Genomic DNA, 17,890 nt, shown 5'->3' with positions numbered 1-17,890 from the left:
ACATTCTGGAGGCTCAGAGGGCCTGTCATTGTCCCATTCGGCTCTTCAGTCCAGCTTGAAAGCTGTCCCACTCCTTTCCCTCCCTCATCTCAACGCCCCTCCCCTTCATGGCCAGCCCCCAGCATCTTTCCTTGTGGGTCCACAGCCAAGGTCCACCTCTGAGTCCACTGGAAAGATGTCCATACTATATATGCGTTCGCAGATAGATATATATGCCCACTTGTACCTTGTACCCTCTTTTGGGTCTACTAGACTTGCCAGCCCTATATAGAAAATATGTCATATTTAATCTATACCTAAAACCTACCATATTTTGCATGTTACAGATATCTAAAACCAAAATAAAGTTTGTTAGCTACAAATATTAAATCCAATGCTTCTATAGATACTTTTCAAGCATCCCTCCAATAACCAGTGGAAGGGACCGTGCGAGTTGTAGACTTGCCACTGGAGGGGTCCCTTCCTGAACTATTACTCCTGAGCTGCACAGGATAAGTTGCTTTTATAATGGAGTTTTAAAAGTCTTTATTATCCTCTTTGTTTTTTTAAAAAAATCAGTTGCTGAGAAAACATTTAGCCAGAACCTTTTTTAGAAAGTAAAATTGTGAGTTAAGAAATTCTAGGGAAGACATTGCATACAGATATGAATAACATGATTTTCGAAGCTTATACGGGAGTCTATTTACTAAATTTCTCCAAATCAGTGGTATTCTTGGATGCTCTTTCATATTTAAAGACTTATTTTCTTGCAGCAGCAGGAGCAGTTTTAGACTCACAGCAAAACAGAGAGAAAGATGCAGAGATTTCCCCATATACTTCCTGTCCCTACAGATGCATATCTTCCCCCATTATCTACCTCTCCCATCAGAGTGGTACATTTGTTACTATTGATAAATCTCCACGGACACATCATTATCACCCAAAGCCCATAGTTTACATCAGGGTTCACTCTTGGTGTTGTACAGTCTATGGGTTTGGACAAATGTGTAATGACATGGATCCATCATTATAGTATCATACAGCATCTTTTTAGTGCCCTAATAATCCTTTGTGCACCACCCATTTATCGTTCCCCTTTCCTTTATCCCCTAGCAACCACTGATCTTTTTACTGTCTCCATATTTTTGCCTTTTCTGGAACAGTATATAGTTGGAATCATACAGTATGTAACCTCTTTCAAATTGGCTTCTTTCACTTAAGTTATACGCATTTCAATTTCTTCCATGTTTTTTCATGGCTTGATAACTCATTTCTTGTCAGCACTGAATAATATTCTATTGTCTGGATGTACTTCGGTTTACTTATTCATTCACTTACTGAAGGACATCTTGGTTGCCTTTAAGTTTTGGCAGTTATGAATAAAGCTGCTATAAACACCCATATGCAGATTCTTGTGTGGATATATGTTTTCAAATTATGGAGTAAACGCCAAAGAGCACAACTGCTGAATTGTATGGGAAGTGTATGCTTAGTTTTGAAAGAAACCACCAAACTGCCTTCCAAAGTGACTGTACCATTTTGCATTGGACCAGAAACTTCAGATTTGACAAGGTAAAGGTAGAAAAGTGAAGCTATATCTCATACATGAGGAATTCTAAGATAATTCTCCTAAAAATGGAACTACAGAAGAAGCCAAAAATCCAAGACAGACAATCCCACCAAGCAGAGCAAAAGTACAGAAGGGAAGAACAAGTACAAACATAGGCAACAAAAGAAAAACATTACATAAGAAAATCCAAATAAAGGGATAGAGTTCTTAGCCCGTGAACAACTTCCCTCCAAATAAAACTGCTATCATTATCAAAGAAGCCCTATGCAAGGAGTAGTTTTCCATCCATGGATAAACAAGAAAGAAGTGTCATTTCAAGAAGAGCTGGCCATGGGGAAAAAATGCTTTTGTCAGAAGAAAGGCAGTATTTCCAGTCTCCCACATTATCAGTAGAAGGCCAATGTAACCAAAAGCACCTGAAGAAGTCAAAATCCTCTATGAGTCATGCTGGTATTATACCAGTAGCAGATAAAGCAAAACAAGAGGGGTGATTGTTGTTTTCTTTGAAACGACCCCATGCACAAAGATTTGGTTTTCTCCTGGAGTGCACCTTCAGTAGGATGAACTCATTTCGTTAAAATTCCAGACCATATCACTTCATGAAAAATAATTCCCGGAGAATTTGCTCTCTGGTCCTCCTGTCTGTGCCTAATGGTACTCTTGCCATCCTTCCCCGTGCTGCCCACAGTGACAGCCTCCTGGCTTTGAATTCCTAGGGAACATCACTCATTTGGACTCAGTTCCACAGAGCCCTGCATAGGGGCTTAATGACTCCCCAACCATGCATGGTTTATTTTTCCACCCAGATTTGAAGGTCATGGAAGACAGACCACTTGTGCTTTCTTGTGCGTCCCCTACCAAAGTGCTGAGCTCATAGTAGGTGCTCACACCCTCCCCAGTGGTTCATTTGCTCCATGCGGCCTTCCCTTCAACAGCTCACGATCATCACCAGAAGTAAATTCCCTTACAGCACTACACATCATGGAGCCACGGTCTTCCCTGACCTCTGTTACTGCAGTGCCTTCTCTTTCTCTGTTTTGCTTTAAAAGCAGATGGTGGGGGCTTCCCTGGTGGTGCAGTGGTTGAGAGTCTGCCTGCCAATGCAGGGGACACGGGTTTGTGCCCCGGTCCGGAAAGATCCCACATGCCGCGGAGCGGCTGGGCCCGTGAGCCATGGCCGCTGGGCCTGCGCGTCCGGAGCCTGTGCTCCGCAACGGGAGAGGCCACGGCAGCGAGAGGTCCGTGTACCGCAAAAAAAAAAAAAAAAAAAAAAAAAGCAGATGGTGGACAGAAACTAAAATCACATCCAGGTCAGTGAGTGTACATTTTATGGAGATGGTTCTCAACATTAGAACACAGATCAAGTCACCACTACACTTTAACATACCTTGATGGTAACACAGTCCATAAATGGTAATAAACATGGGCAGGATCACTGTGAACAACAAACCAAAACAAGGAACAGATCGAAGCTTTCATAGTAATTTGGAATTAGACTCTCAGGGCTTTCAACACTACTGTTTGTTCTGCTATAATGGGATATGAAGATTCCTAAAAATAACCTGGTTTGCCAAAAATTGTGATATTAAAAGACTTGTTTTTGTGGAAGAGGAAGGTATTAAGGTTAGGATTAAAGTTTCAGTCACAATAACCAACAACAGAGGAATTCCCATAGTTATAAGTAAATGTAATTATCATAATCTAAAATGTATATATCCATTGATCAACGATGACAACACACACCCAAATGTTGCATTCCACATACTCAGGAATTTCACAGTCTTCTCCATGCCCTTTGTCTTTTATTTTGCGCTTCTGTTTGTTGAGCCCCTAATCTTAAACCAAAGGACAAAGGAGTATACACCAAACAGCAGAACAGCTCACCAGGGTGACACACAGCAGCATCTTCCCAGGCTTTGCAGGACCATAACTTTCCTCCCTCTTCTTGGGTTCCTAGTCCCTCAGTCACCTACATAACCAGAGGCAGTTACATAATACAAAAATGCTCCTCAATTGATAAAACACCTCATATCTAATTTCCATTATAAAAACTCCCAATGTAGGAAAATTGGTTGAACATCAGGCTCAAAATTAAATTGGGGCTTTTCACATCAATCACTGGCTTCCTGCGGCCACATCTGTGATGTTTCTGCAAGGGGTCTATGGCCACAAAGACAATAGCCTTGCCCATTCTAAACCAGCCTCTCCAGATTCACTTTCCCCTACCAATGGAGGAAAATGGTTACTGCACAATAAACAAAACCCAAAAATCTAGTAGAAAAGGCCAGGTGTGTTTCCTTAAGGTATAGGCACCTCTCCACAGCGAGAATGATTTTGGAGGTGAGACTTAATGGGCCTGCGGCCATACCTCCAGGACAGCTCTTCATGTCCTATGGCTCATTGGGATATGGTTCCTTAAAGGAATGTCATCAACTGTGAAAACTAGCAGATTCCTGAGGAAGGTAGGAATACAAATCTATATTTTAAAAAGTCATCTTGTTCGGCTTCTATGGAATCCACCAAATCCATCCTAGATGAGTGGGTGAAAACTCTTACTTCCATGCTATCTAATTAAGACCATTAATCCCTTCCAGTGCTAACATATCAGTCTGACCTTATTTGCGATTTTGACTAAATAGCTTACACAAGTTTTTTGATTAACTTATTCTAAGTTATTGTGAGGCCCTGGGAGAGTCAAACCTGGCTGCTAAGTGCTCTACCTGGATAATATAATCCATCCCTACAACATTTCAAGGAAGATTTCAATAGCCCCATTTCACAGATGAAGAAACCAAGGCTTAGGGAGGTTAAGTACCTTGCTCAAGAACATGTGCCTGGTAAACTTAGCGGAATCAGGATTCAAACCCAGATGCTCTGCTATAGCCGCACAAGGTTAACCACTATACCACACTGCCTTTCCTGTATAAGCCACAAGGACAAAGGGTAGAAAACATGATTGGTGATTTCTTGGCACCCATATCACATCCCCTCAGCCCACTTCTGATTTCAGCCACATTTTGGCAGAAAGTTCCATGAATCTCAGGCCAATTTTCTGCTTTCCTGCCTCATGATTTCCTCTGAAAGTGCAGGAGCCCACTCAGCCCATGTTCAAGTTGGCTTGGAAGTCCTCAACCAATGGGCCATGGGGACCTGGAGAAATGCTTTCCAAAGGACAATCCTGGAGACACCCCATATGCTTCTCAGAACCCCAGTGTCATCAGGGCCCTTTGCCCACCGCAGCAGCCATGATACCCTTTGCCTTTCTGCCACTCTCTCCCTGTTCTCTCATTCATTTCCCAAATAAACAACTTGCACCTGAGATCTTCTCACCAGCTTGCTTTTGGGGAATTAAGACATCCCGCCTTTGTGGTGTAATTAACTAGACAGTTTCTTATGGCTCCCTCCCAATCTTTTAGTCAGTGACTTTTAAAATCACACACAAAATTTCAACAGTCTTCCAGTCAATTAAGCCTGAATTCATTAGCCCTGAATGAAGTCCATTAAGGCATACGTTCTAGAAGGAGCTGCTGCTGTTGTAGGAACGTGGAGACACAACCATGGGACACGTCCCCCATGTTACAATTTACTGGAGTGTGAACAGCTGAATATGCATTTCCATCTAGATTTTCAGAGAAATGGCTGTTTACCTGGGAAGGCTCATTCTACTCACTCATCTATACAGAAGGCATGGCATAATTTTGTATTAAATTATCCAAAAAGACAGTTCTGGTCCTCACATTATCATTTGCTGTCCTTTTATCCAATCCAGACAAGTCTTGAAGCATAATTGACAAGTTCTCTTCATCCAAGTAAAAAGTTTCTAAGGCCAATCCATTTCTAATTATGTGACCTTAGGGGCATACCTATGACCCTATGGGGGACAGTCCCCCCAGATCTCTGAGGGTATGTCTACAGAAGGAGTAGGGACAGGATAAGAGACACAATGTTCACCTAGTCCAACGGTATGTTTTCACAGATGAGAAAAGTGAATTTCTCAGAGAGTTATTGGACTGTGCACCATGCCCTCCAGCCCTTAAGAACTGGGAGAACAGCCCAGGTCCCCGCACTGCACTGCCTTCTCCACAGAGAGCCAACTGGTGACAAAACCCAGCCTGAAAAAATCCTTCGCAGTCCCTGTCTCCAGTTTCTCTAGAATCAATGTGGGATACTGCCTTGTGCAAATATTATAAAGACTCCCATCCTGCCTATACGAACAGTAATGAAAAAGCCATAGTCCCTCAGAAACATACCATGCAGTCAGCGGTATAATCGTTGTATAATAATCACAGGTTCGCAGTTTTAGAGCTGAAAGGTTTGGTGGATGGATGGTTGTTCACTGTTAGGTGTCATTAAATTAGAAAAACTATGTATTTCTCATAATAACTAGCAAATTGGGTTTTTTTTTTTGCATTTCTCCAAATATTTTATTTTTCAAGAGAGCAATAGCAATAATACTAATTAAGATTTATTGTGCGATTACCATGCTAACTGCCTTAAATGTATCATATATTCCCTATGTTGTAGATATAATTCTCATCCCCTTTAACCCCCATAGCTGCACCATAAACTCAGAGTAATAAATTAACATTCAAGAAAAATAACAGAATCTATATTTGCAATTCCTGACATAATAAGGCGTCGTCAAATATTGTTTAGAGTTCTGTGACAGTAATGTTACTTTGGTTTAAGACCTATTTTCAGCACACTGATCGTTATAGGGGAATGCTACTTCTTTGTTTGTTGTGGTAAAATACACATAACATAAAATTTACCATCTTAACAAATTTTAAATGTACAGTTCAGTAAAGTATATTCATACTGTGGTGCAACTCATTCCAGAACTTTTTCATCTTGCCAAACTGAAACTCTGTACCCACTAAACAACTCCCCATTTCCCCCTCCCCCAACCCCTGACAACCACCATTCTACTTTCTGTTTCTAGGACTCTGACCACTTTAGACACCTCAGATAAGTGGAATCATGCAGTATTTGTCTTTTTGTGGCTGGCTTGTTTCATGTACTGTCACATCCTCAAGGTTTATCCATGTTGTAGCATGTCAGGAGTTCCTTCCTTTTTATGGCTAACATTCCATTGTAAGTATATACCACACTTTGTTTATCCATTCACTGGTCACAGACACTTGGGTTGCTTCTACCTCTTGGCTACTGTGAATAATACTGCTATGAATATGAGTGTATTAGCAAATTGCTCTTAAGTAAAATAAATTGGTTACATTCTGCAGTGTTCATTTCAGCTCACAGTCTTGCATTCACGTTCTCAAGAAAAACTAATCTCAGTCCGTCTTATCCAGTTACTTACACTTGGAATAATCTTAGCCTGTTGGCCAGTCATGACCAGGTATAGCCATTCATCTCACAGCCTAGATGAAGAGGCAATCTGCCTAGGAGGAAACAGGTTCACAGAGGGCTGGCCTTGCAAAACTCATTTTATGAAGTGGTGATAAAGTTCTTTAGGGAGATAATATAAGCATAGTGATTATAAACATGGGTCTGGCCTCAGAATCCCAGCTCTAGCACTTACCAGCTGTGTGACCTCCAAAAAGTTACTTAATCTCTCTAAGCCTCTGTTCCTAATCTCTAAAACAGAAGCAGTGATAATAATAGTACTTACATCCTAGGGTCATGGTAAGAAATAAATGAAATAATCCGTGTAAAGAATTTAGCGTAGCGTCTGACATACAGTAGCTCAAGAGTTGTCAGCCTTTATTCCGTGGTTATAGGTCACCAATTCCAACCCCCTCATTAAAGATGAGGTCCAACAAGATAAAGCACTGCACACTCCTGCCTTGATAGCCACAGAGCTCGGGATGGGCAGAGACCCCTTGTCTGACATGAAAGTGATCAGAGATTTACTCTTTTTAATCACAGAAGTTTGTTTTATTTCAAAACCTCGATCAAAAAACATACACCACTTAAGTCCACAGGCTTAAAAATAAAAGCTAAGAAACAGGAACTGAAAATATTAAAAAATAAAATCTGAGCAAAACCAAGTAAACATCACAGACATCTTTCTGCTAAGAAAGCCCTTGACCTTGTAAGTGTGTCTTAAATCTTGTTTAAAACATATTTGGTTTTCTTTTGCTTTTGTATCAAATGTGGATCATCACAGCCATTGTGCAAAGACCACCACATTTTAAATAATGATCTATGCTTTTACTTGGCCTCTTCTCAGGCTGTACCTCAGCATTTCTGCCTTTGCAATTCTGACGGACTTAAGAGTTTAACACATTTGGGCAGTTCATTGGATGGCAGTCTAAGACTTCAGGGCAACTAGGGGCCACTTTAGGATAGAATCAAAAACTTTTCCCTCAATCACCCTGCAGCTGAGCAGCTCCCAGCCCCAGAGAGGAGCCTTCGAGCTCCAGCATCCTCTCTAAATCCCTGGACCACAGCACTTTTCAAGCACATGGTGTGCTTCCTCTAGCAGTCCCAGACAACTTGAAGAACCTACATGGCCTTTCTTTGATCAGATTCACATTCCACGATATTCAGGGTTCAGGGTGATAAACAACACTAAAGACATCTTTCTTTCCCAGGCTACGCTGCTTTGCTCCGGTTCACTGGTGATACCCTCAGGCCAAGAATCACCCAGCACATAAGTGGTTAGCAACCCTTGCTGTGCATTAGAATCCCCTGCAGCGTTTTTTTGTAAAACCATGGATGCCTGGAGATCACCCTAGGTCATCTGAAACTGAACTTCTGAGGATAGAGTAGAGGGCTCAGCAGTTCTCAGGAGCTCTGCAGGTGGCTGTGCTGGGTAGTGAGGTTGAGAACCTCTGCGCTAACCAAAACAGGAAGTCAGAGTGTAGCATCAGGCACCATGCTCCAAGGTAGGCCGCACTCAAGCTGAGGGGCAGAATCTTTCAAGCCACACCACAGATTCCAATAAGTGACCCCAATTCACCACTAAAGGGGAAGAGGTCCTTCCCCAGCTCATCTAGACATCAAACCAGGACAACTCATTTCTAGCTGGGGCTACTGAAGCCCTGATCCACACTCCAGCCAACTTCACACCCTGAGTGCTCATCTTATCCAGCCAAACTCTGCTTCCAGTCTGTCTACAGTGACTACACCTGCACGACTAGACTCTACTGAAGAGTAAGAGAGAATCGTATTCAGTCACGGCTCATAGGATATCTCAGGGGCCACCAGCAGCATGCTTTATAAGCAGCAGGACCAGTAAACATGAAATGGTCAAGACCCAGAAAGTAGGCAGACCACTGAACGGGGCATCACTAAAGAAAGATGAAGGAGGCAGACATGCTGAAGGTGTTCAGCAGCAAAACTGAAAGGAGAAGAACATACAGGAGGCCCATCCCAGTACAATCAGAGTGGCAGACAAAGAACCAAGGCAGAGACTGAATATAGAAGCAGGGTGGCATGGTGGGTACACAATTGGGCTCCGGTTATAAATTGCCTGGATCGAACCCTGGCTCTGATCCATGACTGGGGGCAAGCAAAAGAACAACAACAAAAATAAAATAAAACACTCTAGGGCTTCCCTGGTGGTGCAGTGGTTGAGAGTCTGCCTGCCGATGCAGGGGACACGGGTTCGTGCCCCGGTCCGGGAAGATCCCACATGCCGCGGAGCGGCTGGGCCCGGGAGCCATGGCCACTGAGTCTGCGTGTCCACAGCCTGTGCTCTGCAGCGGGAGAGGCCACAGCAGTGAGAGGCCCGCGTACCACAAAAAAAACAAAAAAAACACTCTAAGCCTCAGTTTTCTCATCTGCAAAATAGGAATAATATTACCTTTCTCATAGGGTTATTAAATACGATGGTGAGTATGAGGACCAGCACAATAGCTGGTGCTTAATCAAATGTTAGCAATATCATTATAAGAAAAAGAGGCAGATCCTAGGACCCAAGACAGAGGCTTAGGCAAAAGGAAATAAGACAAAAGGCCAGTTACAAATCAGAGCAGACCCTGCAGTAAAAAGAGAAGCCTTGTCACCACGATGGCAATAGACTAGAGCTCTCAGTTCTAGTTTCTTTGTAAAAACAGGGCTGGCTCCAGAGCCTTGGGCCAACTGGACAGCTGTGACCCTAGCTGCAAAGGTTAGAGGCCTGGAGGCGGGGGAACCAAGCTGACTGTTATGCCCATTGGCTTGCCACAGGTTCAAAGCTGAGGCCACTCCCTGGGACTCCTAGAGCCCACTTTCCTTTGAATCCATAGGTCCTTCCCAGTGTGGCCCTTACCTTCAGGAATTACTTTAAAAAACAAAACAAACAAAAACTCCTAGTATTTTCTACCTCCAGCTGCAGGTTCCCATTCTTGCCCTGGCCAGGGGCCCCCCTCCTGTACTACAGTCATTTTAGTTTCTCTAGCACCTCCCCTGCTTTGCTCAGTCTCCCTTCCAGCCTTCATTCTAGGCCCTTTAAGCAGGCCCACGGAGTCCCCAGAGTCCAAAAGAAGGCTTTCTTCCCTACCCTTTCTCCCCACTCCCAACCAGTCCCACACCCTGTCCACCCCCAACCAGCCAGAGTCTTATTAGCTTCCAACTCCACCCTATAAAGCCTTCATTTAGGAATTCTCATACATATTTCCATGTTAATAACACCCACCATCTTCCCTGGAAAGTTCCCATTAGCTTTTCCTTAAGCACTCAAAATACAGTAAGACTTCACATTCATGTCTTAACACAGAAACCTCTGTCCTGCTGGCTCTTCAGTTCACTGTCATTAGGGGGAAGGGAAGCATTTGACAATACTCTGAAAACAAACCAAACCAGGAAGTGGATAAATGGGGACATTTTTCTTAACATGTTTACTTCTGACCTTCTCCCCACCATCCCCCAAAGCTGACATACCCAGTGGACTAGACCAGTACTCTGCTTCTCACTGCAGCACAGAGATATTTGGGGTCTGTCTCCAGCACAGACCAATAGATCTGTTCTCTTCCAGGGCAAAGCTTGAAGCTTTAATCTTGTCCAGCCTTTTCACAAATTCATTGTAGAGCAGTTACAGATCTGTGATAAGGGGAACCAAGCAAGAGCGCCCACCTGGAGCCATCTGAGAGCATCAGTGTGGCTCAAGATCAATAGGCCCCCATGGTAGAAGGCCAAGAGGTAATTATCCTCCCGGCAGAAAGTACTCCTATCTGTGCCTGCAGGGTTCTATCTCTTGCTTATTTTCTGCACTTATGCATAGGAACTGAGGCAAAAAAAATTCAATAATGATACTGTGGTCAGCTGTACTCTCGGGTTAGGCAGTATTGGAAGAACATTCCCATTTTATAAAACTACCAAGTCTTAGAATATTTTCAGAGCTGAAGGAACCTCAGGAGTAATCTCTCCCACTGCTTCATTTTAAAGATGAAGAAACTGAGACCTTGAGAAGTAAATGGACCCACAAGGGTCACCAGAGCAGAAGAGGAAGCAGCTTCTCTCTTCCTGTACTCTAGCCATTGCACCACACCATCCCACGGACAGCTTCATCTTGGCTATTTACAAAACGCATTTTTTAATGTAAATATGACAGGGACTGAAAAACAACATGAGTGGATTTTTTTTCTTTGAAAAGTATTTATAATACCACAATGTTTTTACAAGAAATATACGTACCTGAATTGTCCTTAGAGAATGAGAAAGCACTAAGGATCAAAGAAGTCATTTGGTTGCAGAGAAGAAAAGGGGAAGAAAGTCATGGGTGTGTGTGTGGAAAAAAACAAGATGAGAGTGCACCACGGCTAGCCTCATTGTAAAGAAATTGTACCCCAATAAAGATGTTAAAAAAAAGAAAAAAAAAAACAAGATGAGAGGTTTGAATAGTATTGAGATTGAATGCAGCATGAAGAAGGGAAGAATGGGGCTGAAAAAGAACATCCATGGAAGAAGGATATAGGAGATCAAGAGAGAAGAAAGACTCCAGAGAATCCTGAGGAAGTACTTTGAACTGTAAAATGTGAGAATTCTTAATGTTACAGCTTTAAAACACTGTGAGTAATGGAAAAGGACAATGGGGAAATGACCTCTGTTAAGCAGATGATTTACATATTTTCTCATTCAATCCTCACAAAATACCACTATATCTATTTTACAGATGAGAAACCATGTCTCAGGGAAGTTAACTTACCTATGGTCACAAAACTAAAATGTAGTAAAGCCAAGATTTTATTCAGGGTTGACACCAAAATCCGTCTAACAATCTAGGTTATGGCTTCCTTTCCACTGGAAACTGTAACACAAGTTATAGTGCAGAGTTAAAATCTCATAGCTACATTTGAAAAGCAGCAACCACATGTCATATTAATACATTTAACATTACAACCTGGAAATGGTCTGTTCTACTAACTTTTACTTTGGGCCATAAGAATTATCCCCAAGCATTATAGGAAGTTGAAGCTGGGTTTTGGGCCAATCAAAGAATGATCAATGTGAGAGGTCCTTTTATTACCTAAGTGATTAAAAAAAAAAATTGTATGAAGGTTTCATGTCCCCATTTCAAAGTAAAACAATGTGAGTCCTCACCTAGCAACCAAAATTTACGTTCTTAGCTCATTTCAATTCAGATTAGGTTTCAGAAATCCTAGTACGTATTCAGTTTCCATTTCTTCATTCTTATGTATTTTTTAATTCAAGTGTGATATTTTCGACATAATTTAGCTCCAAAAGTTTTAATAGTTCCTCTATTAAGAATATACCACTAGATAACCACATACTGCGAAAATGCCAAAGAACTGATTAAAAGTTCAGATTCCCTTGTTAATTTATGTTATTTCAAGGGAAATGATTGCATATATGATAACAATTTCTCTGGGAGGTATGTTTTGCTTTCTCTTATGATTACTACACAACTGGAAATTAATTTAATTTTCATGATCTCTTGTGCAGTTTCTTTTGTTCTACAGATCTTCTTCATCTCCCCCTCCCCAAAATATTTTAATATCAAAATAACTGAGCTGATATTATTTTTTAAAGTCCTAATATAGAAGACTTTTAACAGTTACAAGAAGTTGATTTTAATAGACATTGAGTTCAGCAGATTAATTATAATTTCAAATGACAGTGAAAAGTTGAGGAAGGAACTGAAGAGAACAAGAAGAATGTGAGAAAAAAGGAGTTTCCCCAGTAAGACAATTTTTTGTTAATTTTTAACCCAAAATTGAATCCACTTTTTATTCATTTCCACATTAAATTATAAACACATTTTGAGGTGTTGTTTTTAGATGTTTTTTGTTTTGTTTTAGATGTTTTTAATTTGTCTAGTCTAACACACAACCTAAAAATTTTCCTTTAGGGTGTGACAATGCTTAAAAACAAAACGAAAACAAACCCTTTTTCCTGTTCTGTTTAAGGTGGGTGGATCAAAGAATGTCTGGGCAGATAAGAGAGCTTCAGAGATTGGGCAACCCCAGTTACTGAGGAGAATAAAAAGGACGGTTCTTACAATCATGTCTATAAACAGTTTCTTGCTCAAAAAGGCAAGAGAATTCTCCAAACACTTGTTGGTAAATGTTCAATTCAGTTTGCTACATTTCACATCTTCACAGTCTTCAAAGGCTACAAATTTGAAACATTATTGGGTAGGAAGGTTTTGAAACTCAAGTTCCATTTATTCTTGGCCAAGTTCAATAGTCTGGTTCCTGGGATGGGGACCAGGGAGGGACAAACAGAAATAGTTTCTGATGATTTCCTCATCACTCAAGCTCCCCAGAGAAGGAGTCAAAAATGTTTGTTGTTGTTTTATTTTGTTTTAAGTATGAGTCTAAAATACAACTGAGAAAAGTGTTTTACTTTGTTTTGTGTTTCAGCAGCCAAGACCCAAGGTGCTCTGATTCTGTAGATTGAGTCCCACTTTTCTTCTTGGGTAACTTCTGTTTGGTTGGTTGGTTCGTTGATTGGTTTTTATTCTGGGCACACTGATGCTTTGAAAGAAATTTGAGACTTGATAGAAAGAAGAAAAGAAAGAAGAGATTTTGAATAGGTGAATTAGTTATCTATTGCTGTATAACAAATTACCCCTCCCCAAAACTACCAGCTTAAAGTAACAAACATGTATTATCTCAAATAGTTTCTGAGGTAGAAGAATGGAGAAGCAGCTTACTTGGGGGTTCTGGCTCAGAGTCGCTCATGAAGTTACAATCAAGCTGTCAGCCAGGGCTGTAGTCACTGAAGGCTCAGGATCCATTTCAAGGACACACACATGGCTGTTGACAGGCCTCAGTTTCTTGTTGGCTGTTGGCTGGAAACTTCATTTCCTAATCATGTGGGCCTCTCCATAAAGCTGCTCACAAGGCTTGCTTTCCCCAGAGTAAGTGATCTAAGAGATAAGAGAGAGACCAACGACAAACAGATGCAACATGCCCATGATGGAAGTACAGCCTCTTAGAACCTAATCTCAGAAGTGACATTCCTTCACTTCTGCTGTACCTTACTGCTCACACAGAACACCCTGGCACATGGTAGCAGGGGCTTCCATGAAGCCACAAATACCAGGAGATGGGGATTGTTGGGGGCCATCTTGGAGGCTGACTATCATAGAAGGCACCTAGCAAATCTGCCAAACTTTGACCCCTTTTTTTTTTGCCATGCAGCGTGGCTTGTGGAATCTTAGCTCCCCGGCCAGGTATCGAACCCGGGCCCTCAGCAGTGAGAGTGCAGAGACTTAACCACTGGTCCGCCAGGGAATTCCCAAGCCCTTAATTTATATTTCATATGCCATCATTGAGACTTCACACAGCCACAGAACCTGGGACACTCAACAAATATTTATGGAATGAGTGAGTTGAGAAACGCACATTTCAAGCTACTGTGCTGTGCTGCTATCTTCCGGCCAGCAACTGGCAACATAACCATTTTATTAGGACTTCGGCATTTCTTTCTGCAAATATTTCACGGGAGTGATTTTCAAATGATGCTCCAAGGGGTCCCAGGTGGAGCCCCTGGAAGGTACCCCCTCAACCCTTCTTGGTTCAGTCAGAGCAACTCCCCTGACATCTATTTTTACATGTTGGATTTCCTTTGAAAAACAATTCTTCAGCTAAGAAAGGGGGTGGGGGGTTGAAACTAAACCCTTCTTATGCATTTTACCTATGTTATTTTAAATAAAAATATTAGAAAATGTGGATAGTGCTGAAAAGTATTGTACTCTAAATTTAGAAATCCTCAGAGAAGCCCAAAGCAGTAAATCTTTAATGTCAATTCAGACATTAGGCTTAAGCTGGTTGACTTTGGATTCAATTATACAAAACATACACACGCAGGTGTGAACACACAAAAGACAGGGAAAAATATATGCAAAAATCTAGAAGGATGCAATTGAAGATTATGTCTTAAAAGTAAGGTAAAATTACATTTTTTTAATATTTTTTCCAGCTCTTGAGAAGTGAGAACATTCTCAGAATATATGAGCCTATCTTTTGACTTTTGTGTCAGACTTTCCTATTAGTTTTGGGGGACAAAGTACATGGAGAGGTAGAATCTTGTCTGTGTGCTCCTAAATTTTTCTGGATTTATCATCCCATGTTTAAAATTCCCCATATTTCCATGGCTAGCCATACTCTAATCAAATACTAAAAGTGTTTCGAGGGACCCTTTAAAGCCATTGGGCCTTAACCTCACCTTAAGCCAAACAGAATATTTGGATTTCTATCAAAGTAACCTTTCTTCACCCAAGTTCTCAAAAATCACAAGCCTCTCAAGTATCTTCTAAATGAGCTCCGTTTTGTGTGTTCTACTTCACATCAGGCAAAGGTCATTTGCTTTACCATTAGCTCCATGTCTCAGTTGATTGTAAAGTCCTCAGATAACTACACATTGACTATAAAATGTCATTAAGGTATATCATATCCTCTTAACTATTCCCACAGAAAGGAACAAGGAAAAAATTAATGAATTAGCATCCACTTATAAGGAAAACAAAGAACTTAAATATTGAATTACACTACCTAAAAGTGAATGTTTGGGGATTGAATTGTGTCCCCAAAAAGATATGTTGAAGTCCTAACCCACACCATCTCAGGATGTGACCTTGTTTGGAAAGAGGGTCATTGCAGATGTAAAGATGAGGTCATAACGGAGTAGGGTGGGCACCTAATCCAATGTGACTGGTGTCCTTAGAGGAAAAGAACAATGTGAAGCCTGGGAGAATATCATGTGAAGACAGAGGGTTGGAGTTTGCATCTACAAGCCAAAGAATGAATGCCTGGGGCTACTAGAATCTGAGAAAGCAACGAACAGATTCTCCCTCAGAGCCCTCAGAAGAAACCAGGCCTTCCCACACCTTGATTTTAAGCTTCTAGCCTCCAGAACTGTGAGAAAAGTCAGTTCTGTTGATTAAGTTACTCAGGTTATAGTACTTTGTTTGCAAGCCTAGCAAACCAATACAGTGAATTCATGTCTTACAGCTCTAGTCCAGTTCCCACAATGCCTTTAGGAAAATTAACTCCCGGACTGCTCTGGGCAGACCACTGAAAGCTTCTATGCCTCTCCATTGTCCTCAGCAGGGCTCACAGGCTGCTGCCTGCCTTGCAGACAGGTTTTATTTTTGCCTATTTATTTTTTTAAAAGTTTATTTTGACTCCAGTGATAAAGTTGAGAGATTTCCCATCAAAATCTGGATTCCAATTTCTCTTGAAAAATCAGAAAATCTGGCAGGAAACTCAAACTCAATAGGATTCTAGTCCTTTCTGCATCTTATCTGCCTGGAGGTATAGTTATTTATATACCTGTTTTACCCTCTTCCAAACTTAGTCTCACCTATCTATTCATCCCCTGCCACTGTGGTTGTCAAACTTCAGCAGGCATCAGAATCACCTGGAAGTCTTGTTAAAACCCAGCTCGCTGGGCCCTACCCCAGAGTTTCTGATGCAGCAGGTTTGGGGGTGAGGCCCATGATTTGCATTTCTAGGATTTCCCAGATGACACTGCAGCTGCTGGTCCGAGGACCACACTTTGAGAACCACTGCCTTATAACACGATGTTGGTCTTGCACATAAAATGGGCTCAATAAATTGCTGAATTATTATAGTTGTTGCATAGTGATTAAGAGCACACAAATACCATTTGCAACTTCCAATTTCATCACTCACTATGACTTTGCACAGGTTACTTAATTTCCTTGTACCTCTAGATCCTTGCTTGTTTAATTAGAAAAATAAGAGCACCTGTGTACTTCAAAGGGCTGTTATCAATATTAAATGAGATGATACAGGTAAAATACTGCAGCTGATCATCCGTGCTCAGCAGACATTAGCTGTTATTACTATTTATTAATTCTCTCCTTTCCTAGTCTATAAGTTTGAAGCCAGTCTCCCTCTCATTTTCCTTTATATAACCACCCTCTGGACCCGCACCGATATCTAAAGCTGTGCCTCACCCAAAACAGGCACTGAATAAACATTTCCTGAATGAATAAATGAAGAAACTTAACATACACTCAAATTCCGTGGGCCGAACATGTCAGTTAGGACAACCAAGCTGAGTCGACACTCCTTTAGAGCCCTTATAGTTGCAACACAAAGCTGAATTAAAATGGGTATTCCTAAATTAAAGTGTAAACTCAGAGATGATTGGCAAATGTAATAATTCCCCAAAGGGGCATTAACAGCTAGCTTTTTTGCACACGACCTCGGTGTCAGGCACTATTCTCTGTCCTCTGGGCTTACTCACCCCTCGAATCAGGCCTTATTAACGTTAAACCTCAGGTTGATATATCAGTTAGCAATTGCATTTGGCTACTTGTGACAGAGACACCAAAAATAATGACCCAAACACACAAAGGAATTTTCTCTCGTAAGGAAAAACCAGAGGAGGCAGGTCAGGGCTGGTGTGACAACTCAGCAAAAGCTTCAGGGACCGAGGCACCTTCTCTCTTCCTGTACCTCACCTCAACCCTCAGCTGTGTCTTCAAGGTCACCTGGTAGTCCAGCATCGCTAATTGGGGCGCCAGCCTCATATCAGCTTTCCAGTCAGCAGGGAGACAGGAAGGGCAAAAGCGCCCGCCCTCCCTTTGCAGAAGGCTTCCTGGAAGTTCCACAGAATACTCTGCCCACGTCCAGTCAGCCCAAACCTGGTCACACGGCCACACCTACCTCAGGGGAAACTCGATCTCTGAGCTGAACACGTTGCTGCCCTGGGAAAGCCAGTTTCTGTTAGTAAGGAGAGAGGGAGAGCCCATCTAGAGCATTCACCATGTCTGCAACAGCTAATACAGGTTCATACACGTAAACACACACATACAGACAGGCAGTCTTCATCCTGGGCTCCCACTGAAGAGCAAATCACACGTTTGAAACACGTTTCAAATTTGTTAAGTAAGCTACTGTGAGTGTAGGTTTCACTCACACATTTTTGCTATCACCTTTTTGATGAGGCAAGACA

At 41.7% G+C, this 17,890-nt stretch overlaps 2 long non-coding RNA genes across 2 annotated transcripts in view; both read right to left on the bottom strand.

Moving 5' to 3' along the window:
- LOC112413385 (uncharacterized) overlaps positions 1 to 11,253 on the bottom strand; it is a 70,373-nt gene extending 59,120 nt beyond the window's left edge. Inside the window, exon 1 of the long non-coding RNA XR_003005960.1 lies at positions 11,132 to 11,253. This is a non-coding gene — a long non-coding RNA (uncharacterized LOC112413385). The remainder of the gene's footprint in view (positions 1 to 11,131) is intronic.
- A 419-nt stretch (positions 11,254 to 11,672) lies between these two features.
- LOC112413443 (uncharacterized) lies at positions 11,673 to 17,478 on the bottom strand. Its single transcript, XR_003005972.1, has 4 exons — positions 17,397 to 17,478; positions 13,614 to 13,829; positions 13,304 to 13,453; positions 11,673 to 11,744 (listed from the first exon to the last, which is right to left on the bottom strand). It is a non-coding gene; the product is annotated as an uncharacterized LOC112413443 (long non-coding RNA).
- Positions 17,479 to 17,890: the final 412 nt, after the last annotated feature.

Source organism: Neophocaena asiaeorientalis, unplaced genomic scaffold (genome assembly GCF_003031525.2).
Source record: "Neophocaena asiaeorientalis asiaeorientalis breed wild unplaced genomic scaffold, Neophocaena_asiaeorientalis_V1.1 scaffold198, whole genome shotgun sequence".
NCBI classification, from domain to species: domain Eukaryota; kingdom Metazoa; phylum Chordata; class Mammalia; order Artiodactyla; family Phocoenidae; genus Neophocaena; species Neophocaena asiaeorientalis.
This window is presented reverse-complemented; position numbering and strand designations above follow the sequence as displayed.